Genomic DNA, 8,012 nt, shown 5'->3' with positions numbered 1-8,012 from the left:
CTTCCCACTTTCTCTTCTGTAAGGTTCAGTGTGGTTGGCTTTATGTTGAGGTCTTTGATCCATTTGGACTTGAGTTTTGTGCATGGTGATAGATATGGGTCTATCTTCCTTCTTCTAGATGTTGATATCCAGTTATGCCAGCACCACTTGTTATATATGCTTTATTTTTTTCCAGTTGATATTTTTTGCTTCTTTATCAAAGATCAGGTACTTGAAGATGTATGGATTGATATCCAGGTCTTCTACTCGGTTCCATTGGTCCTCCTGTTTATTCTTATGCCAATACCATGCTGGTTGTAATTCTAATTTTTATACTTGATATTTGTTATTTTTGTATATAGTTTTATATTGGGTTTGAAACTGCTATTTAGACAAAAGGGGGGAGTGCTGGGGAACTCCTTCAGCCAATAGCCTTTGAGATGCTAGACCAGGTTGGGTGTGGCCATGGGTACTAAAAAATTCATGTGCTCGCTCATGCTCTCTCTCTTGGCTGCTGGGTTTGGTTCCTCCTCCCCGCTTGTCAGAGGACTGTAGATCTGTGAGTTTATTCCTAAATAAAAAACCCTTTATTATACCCCATTCTGAGATCACTTTATCACATTCATCTACAAATCTGAGTCCCCTAGAAGAGCAGCCAGTGCCCTTAACCACTGAGCCATCACTATGCCTCCTACCATCTTATTTATTTTACATACATGAGTGTTGTGCCTGTGTATATGTATGTGTACCACATGAATGTCTGCAAAAGTAAGGACAGGGCATCAGATCCCCTAAACTGGAGTTACAGACAGTTGTGAGCCACCATGTGAGAACCCAGGTCCTCTTGAAGAGCAAGTGCTCTTAACTACTGAGCCATCATCTCTTCAATCCCCACCACCTTAATATATATATATTTTACAGTATTCTGTCTGCTTGTATGCCTGCAGGTCAGAAGAGGGCACCAGACATCATTACAGATGGTTGTGAGCCACCATGTGGTTGCTGGGAATTGAACTCAGGACCTCTGGAAGAGCAGGCAGGCAATGCTCTTAACCACTGAGACATCTCTCCAGTCCCCACCTTAGTTTTTGATACAGGACTTCTCACTGAACCTGGAGCTCACTATTTCAGTTAGACTGGCTGGCCAGTGAGCCCCAAGAGCCTGCCTTCTCCCATTCTCCAGAGCTGGAATTACAGATGTGCACTTTTTATACATATCTGGGATCAGACTTCAGGGATTAGTGGTTACACACACACACACACACACACACACACACACACACACACACACACATGCATATAAGCTTTTCAAGACAGGTTTTTACTGTATAGCCCTGGATGTCCTGGAACTTACTTTGTAGACCAGTCTGAGGCATTTTATTATAGCTACATAAAATGGACTAAGGCAGAAGATTGACAGGGGGTAGCCTTAAAGACAGATGATGCCCCTGAAGACAGTGCTCAGCCAGCATGGGGAGGGGTTGACTGATGAGGAAACAGTCCTGTGTCTTGTCTTCAGGTAGTCTTTATGCTTCTCGAAGTTATCTCTCACAGGCCAAATGCCCGTGAAGAAAGCTCCAGCCGCTGTGGCTGTTTGGAAATCCATACTACAGTGTTCCATTTCCGTTCTCAAATGGGAAATGAGATAGGAAGGGCAGTCCAGAGACCAAGATGGGAAAGTTCTAGAATTTCCGAACAGGAACTCTTGCAGGCTCATCATGAGGCAGAGCTGCACGTTGTCACCAGAGGGCAGCAGAGGTCAGGGACCAGAAGAAGAGGGACTGAGCAAATGCTACTGGGCAGAGACAGACCTCTTGGAGACAGGGCAGACTTACACTAGCCGTTGCTACAAGTTGGTTATTGTTCTGGGCACAAGAAGAAAGCATACAAAACTCAAAGGCAGAGGTCAGAGTTAAGAGCTAAAATAAGGATGCTATAGAATAAGGGGGCAGTACTTCCAGCCATGTAGGAAAGACCCAAAGACAGTAGATTTGGGGAGCGCAAACACCATGACGAACAGAAACAAGGTGACCCTGGGTCCAGCCCTGGCAAGGCACTAGGTATTTGATAGAGAATCAGGAAAGGGAACTTTTTAATTCATTAAAATCAACCCGTGGGCTGGAGAGATGGCTCAGCAGTTAAGAGCACTAGCGGTTCTTCCAGAGGACCTGGGTTCAGTTCCCAGCACCCTCATGGCAGCTCACAACTGCCTGTAACTCTACCTTCATGGGATCTGACACCCTCACACAGACATGCACGCAGATAAAGCACAAATGCATATAAAGTAGAAATAAATAAATCATTTTTTAAAAAAAGCCAACCTGTGTCCCCCCCCCCCCCCCCCCCCCCCCCGCCACTGATCAGAATTTAAATAGTTCTTCAGAGCAAGCTTTCTTGACCTTCTTCTGGGGCTGGACAAATTGTTTAATTGCTATTGCCCTCGGCTACCCACCACAACTATGTGGTAAGACCCTATTGCTGGAGACACCACACTGTTTGGCTGCAGAACATAGATCAGTCTCAAGGCAACAGTAAACTTTCTCCTGTAGGCTGGTTGACATAGTGACTGAAGGTGCAATTAAATTGCCGAGGAGAAAAGACATCAGTGGTCCTACTCACGGCTGGGCACTACGTGGTTTTATACCAACCTGCCAGGGAAGATATGCCCATTGGTGTAATAGCGGCATGGCTGTTATGGAGTGACTTAACTGATTTCCGATTGGATGTGAGGCCTGTTTCACTGGAGGGAATTTCATACCTGCTCCTGTAATCCTGGTCAAAGCTGGGGAGGTCAGAGCACTAGGGCAGAATCTGCCATTGCTATTTTGCTATGTGATTATGCTATCAAATTGCCTTCTAAATATTCATGTTTGTATTTGTAGACCTGGGCTGCTTTCAAAGAAGCTTTTGTACCAGGACAGCAGACATGGGAGGGATGTTCACAACTGGTCACAGTACTGAGAATAAGAGACTGAGTGTAGCCAAGTGGTAGTGGCACACACTTTTAGTCCCAGCACTCAGGAGGCAGAGGCAGGTGGGTCTCTAAGTTCAAGGTCAGCCTGGTCCACAAAGCTGGTGGGGAACCTGTAATGGTTTGTCCTGTCCCTTTAAGAGACAAGCCCCGCCCACTTCTGCCAAGGCAAGGGCATCTTCCTCTTCCAGCCTGTGCTCAGGAGAGGTGGCTGCTGCTGTGGCTCCTCTCCTCTCCTCTCCTCTCCTCTCCTCTCCTCTCCTCTCCTCTCCTCTCCTCTCCTCTCCTCTCCTCTCCTCTCCTCCCCTCCCCTCCCCTCCTCTCCTCTCCTCCTCTTCCCTCTCTCTCTNTCTCTCTCTCTCTCTCTCTCTCTCTCTCTCTCTCTCTCTCTCTCTCTCTTTCCTTTCCTCCCATAACCCACTGAATAAACTATACTCAAACCCTCTCTCTGAATGGTGTGCCTATCCATCACCCACCGCGGCTCCTCGTGGGACCAGCTTCCCCACCAATGACCCGACCTGCCAAGGTCTTTCACCTGTCACCTCCCATCTGCCTGGGATCCACAGAGGCCTCGGATGGTGGGACCCAGCTGCCCCTCATGGCCCATGCACCCCCCCAACCTGGATGCTGAACTCATTCCTGTTCCCTTTTGTGATCTGTGAGTTCCCCTTTAAATAAAGAACCCCTTTCTATACCATATTCAGAGTTAGCGTGGGGATTACTTCATCTTGTGTGGTCCTCTTCATCTGGCACCCACGTGGAAATAAGTCCACGCTTACTGGGGCACCCTCTCCTCACTCCACAGAATTCCCTGTTCGCCAGCCTGGGCATGTTTCGCACCTGCAACCTGCCTAGGACTCCAACTTTCTCACCGCAGCCCGTCATTTCTTTCACACCAAGATGCCTGAGGCTTTACATCCATCGGCTGTGCACATCACGGCTCAAGACGGACAGAAAGCTTTTTTTTCCGATTCTGACCACCAAAAAACTCTCTCCGTGTATGGAATCTCTTTAATTGCTCCTAAATGTGTCAAACAAAGCATATTTGTCATTATATAAGCAGGGCAACGCGCGTACCGCTAGCATCTTTCTGCCGTCTCACCTACACACGGTTGCAACTGCGACACCTGCTGGCCAACAAAGATGATCGCACCTAGAACAATTCACTGAAAATTTCCTAAAGGAGGTAATTAATAAACTTGAAAGCTGTATGACAACGTTACATTAGGAATTTAAGAACCATTTTGCTCACACTATGGATGGTATTCTGCAAGACTTCTGAGATTTGTCCTTTTTTCCCACAGCACAACCACACTTCACTCTGTCATGACTGCACTAGCTTTGGCACACAGACTGGAAAACCATAGGTTCCCTGGAAGAAGACAGGCAAGAAGATAAGAAGGCACAAACCTGACACCCCATGGAAGTCATGTCTGAATTCTGTAGCATGTTAAAGAGCGAATGATCACAAAGACTAACATGCAACCCTACACAGACCACACCATTAACTAGATTGTTTCATTTTTCCTTCTTAGAGACCGAGAGATGATGGCCTTGGTAATTGGGTCCTAAGAGCATATAAGAACAACTAAATAATAAATAACATATAAGAACTTGGGGAAAAAACATATTATTCATCCATATGAGATGATTTGGAATGTGATAGTGACCAAGATACGGTTCGTTCACAGGATGTTCATAGTTAGATATTTGCGTGTGATATGAGTGTAAAGTTAGGCAACAAGGAAGAGACGGAACATATTTCTCCAGAAAGTTGTCAAATAAATGTAAAAGAGGGACAGTGGTAAAGGAAATCTTGATTACTAAGGGGTTACTCTTCCATCTGCTGAGGGGGGAAGGCAGTAAAGACAATTCTCTTTTGCTCATCAGGACAAGGACCACTGATCACAAAGGGAGGTGAGGAGGGATAGATCGGAAAGGAATCTTTGTTTGTCTTCCCAGTTTTAAACACTGAATGGCAAACTGCAGGCTGTGCAGCCAAGGTAGCAGTGCCCGAAAGTCTGACGAAGTGCCTGGTTGGTCCCTGTTCCCTGTAAAGTGCCATGCCCTGGCTAGCCTGATTCTTCCAGCTCTAAGGAAAGGAATGCTCAGCCTTCCTCCTTTGCTGTCACCCTGTCCTTAGTAAGAGACCTGTTTCAGCTTTGTACGAGCTGGAGGTTGTGTAATCTGAAGGCTAGAGAGGAAAGAAGTCTCAGCCAAATTCCACAGGAAACATTCATGGATATTTCACGGGAGACTAACACATTGTTTGAGGTTGACTTTGGGAACCGTTTCCTGATTGTGCACCTAGGCCGTGGGTGGAGGCAGCTCCCTCTGACTCTTACCAAACCAGCAATAACCATTTTAGATGCTATGCCTCTTTTGAAGAAAATGGCTTTTCAAGATCATAATGTAAGGGGGTAGGTACAAGCTGAGTCAGAAAGAAGCTGAAAAGAGGGGGTGAGGTGGGGCAGAGAAAGACTTTCTTCCATGCTCCTATAGGACCAGTCATGAGGCAAAATCATGGCATTTTGCTCAGTCTTTCTAAGATGTCCCAAGTGGTTTTTCCAGGATGCTTGGTCTAACATTCCATATCAACAACCTGGGGCTGATTTGACCTTCCTAGGCATGGTAACAACCTCTTCCGGCATTCAGGTCTCCTGCAAACTCTATCAGGAGGTACCTCTGTGAGGTTCCTGTTCCCCAACCAGCCATTCTGATTTTGACCACAGTTCTGTTGAGGACCCACTGTGCTTCTCTAAGGGAAGGAAAGGCTGCTGGTGGTGGTAGGAGATGTGGCCACGGGGCAGAGGAGGAGTGCACCCAAGGTGGACCTTCAGGAAGGTGCCCAGACTGCAAGACCTTGGACAAATCCAAGGTCAAGGTGGTTATGAAAGAAGAAGGAGAGGCCAAAGAAAGTACACCAATGATAGCCTTTGCAGGAGAGGTTGTGGAGTAAGGGGTACACTCATCCATTGCTGGTGGGAATGCAAACTTGTGCAACCACTTTGGAAAGCAGCGTGGCGGTTTCTCAGGAAATTCGGGAGCAACCTACCCCTGGACCCAGCAATACCACTCTTGGGAATATACCCAAGAGATGCCCTATCATACAACAAAAGTATATGCTCAACTATGTTCATAGCAGCATTGTTTGTAATAGCCAGAGCTGGAAACAACCTAGATGCCCTTCAATGGAAGAATGGATGAAGAAAGTATGGAATATATACATATTAGAGTACTACTCAGCAGTAAAAAACAACGACTTCTTGAAGTTTGCATGCACCTGGACGGAAATAGAAAACCAAAGAAAGTACCTGGAAGAAAGGTTTTCAAATTTTACAAGAGAGGAGAATGGTAAAAATCCATGGGCCAGGGAATTTCCCAGGAACCAAAGGCGATTCATGATACATAAAAGAAAAGTCCCTTGCTTATCTTGCTGATCAGGAAGACAGCCTTTAGAATACCCTGCACCTAAACCATTTCCACACTAATAACACAATCACCAAACTGAATGTTCCCACACTATTAATCTCACGTTTCAGTAATTTGTTAGTTCTGTATTTCCTAGGTTGTTTAATTCATTTAGCAATCCACAGGTTAGGCACCACCGCTGAGGTGAAGAAGGGCGTGGAAAATGAAGCAGTTTAAACTGGAATTAATTTTGTTTCCTGTAAACAAGAGTTAGCAGCACAGTGGCACAATAGATTGTCAAGGAAAACAGAAGTGGGTACAGAGTCATCAGCCCGGGCTTGGGCCACCTCGCTGGCCGCTGGGAAGGGACTCTGGCTCAGAAGTCTACCTTCTTGTTAATACAAATGGAACAGCAGGTGAGTAAACCATCCACCTTCTCCATTTCCAAATTGCTCACGGGGATCAGTAGATGGCCCTCCAGTTTCTCACTAACCTTTACACTTTCTGGGTGCCCTTCTGGGGTTCAGTGCAGGAAGATGGGCCTTTTGTTAGGGATATTTAGATCTACGCAGTTGATGGCACAGTGAGACTTGGTCATAACAATGGTCCCTCATTTGCTGCATGATCTTGAGGGCATTGTGACAGATTCAATGGACCCTATGCAAACAGGTTGGGTCCAGCTTTGCTGCAGAAACTCTCCAGATGCAAAGAATTGGCCACAGGGACTGTGGAGACGGTGTAGACCTTAGAAGCATCAGCCAAGATTTCAGCGCCTAGCTGGTTTGTCCTTTCCGAAAGGCCCACAGAAAGTTCTCTGCCTGTGAATAAGACATCACCACCATCTAAGGTTGCATTTTCGTCTTTTGTCTCCACAATGTTGACTTGAAGTTTCTCCATTGCCTCTTTCATCATGCCAATCTCCTTTCTGCGGCTGGGCGCCTCGGGGCAGGTGATGAGGGCTGCCGGCCAAGTCCTTCATTAACAGCAGTCGGGCAGGTTCTTGTAGGCCGTTGGCCGGAAGCTGCACCACCTGCAGCCCTAGCTTGCTGCCTAGTATGTCCACACAGAGCTGGTGTTGGCACTCGAAACCTATCTCTTCACCCTGGGAGCGCCTCAGCGTGTGGCGACACAGGGACTTAGGCAGCACCCACACCACTGCGTGGGTGGCCTGGCCGAAGATGACGAGGTGGCTGAGGCTGGTCATGGCTCACATGGAGAGAGGGATTTGGCCTAGCAGCCGGTCCTCCCAAGGGCAGCAAGCTCCCAGCCTGCAATCTAGCTGGCCGAGTATGCAAGCACCCGGAGGCTTCTCTTGACAGCCAATAAATGTGCTGCTGTCAGAACCCTGCCTACACCACTGAGCATGCCCAGACCTGGGTTGCTGGCCCAGCACCTGCCAGCCTACTCCTGTGCTCTCAGCATCAGCAGCATCCCTGCCTGGATCAGCCAGTATGGATGAGGAGGCTAGAGATTTCCCAGCTCTGATGCCCTCCCTGTGCCCAGGTGTCGTGATTTTTTCTTATGCATCCATTTATTTGGTTTTGGGGGTTAGCTTTGTTTTTCATATTGTATCCTTAAAAAATGGTTTGATAACATAGCCAAGAATGAGATACATTTAGAAATGATAGTTTTTACAGACTAGTAGTGAACA

At 47.0% G+C, this 8,012-nt stretch overlaps 1 pseudogene; it reads right to left on the bottom strand.

Moving 5' to 3' along the window:
* Nucleotides 1–6,737: 6,737 nt before the first annotated feature.
* Nucleotides 6,738–7,565, bottom strand: LOC126502459 (N(G),N(G)-dimethylarginine dimethylaminohydrolase 1-like; annotated as a pseudogene).
* Between the last annotated feature and the right edge of the window lie 447 nt (nucleotides 7,566–8,012).

The sequence above is a fragment of the Alexandromys fortis genome, unplaced genomic scaffold (assembly GCF_014885135.2).
Source record: "Alexandromys fortis isolate MF-2015 unplaced genomic scaffold, M_Fortis_MF-2015_v1.1 scaffold_1, whole genome shotgun sequence".
NCBI lineage: Eukaryota > Metazoa > Chordata > Mammalia > Rodentia > Cricetidae > Alexandromys > Alexandromys fortis.
The sequence above is the reverse complement of the archived record's forward strand: the minus strand, read 5'-3'. Positions and strand labels throughout refer to the sequence as shown.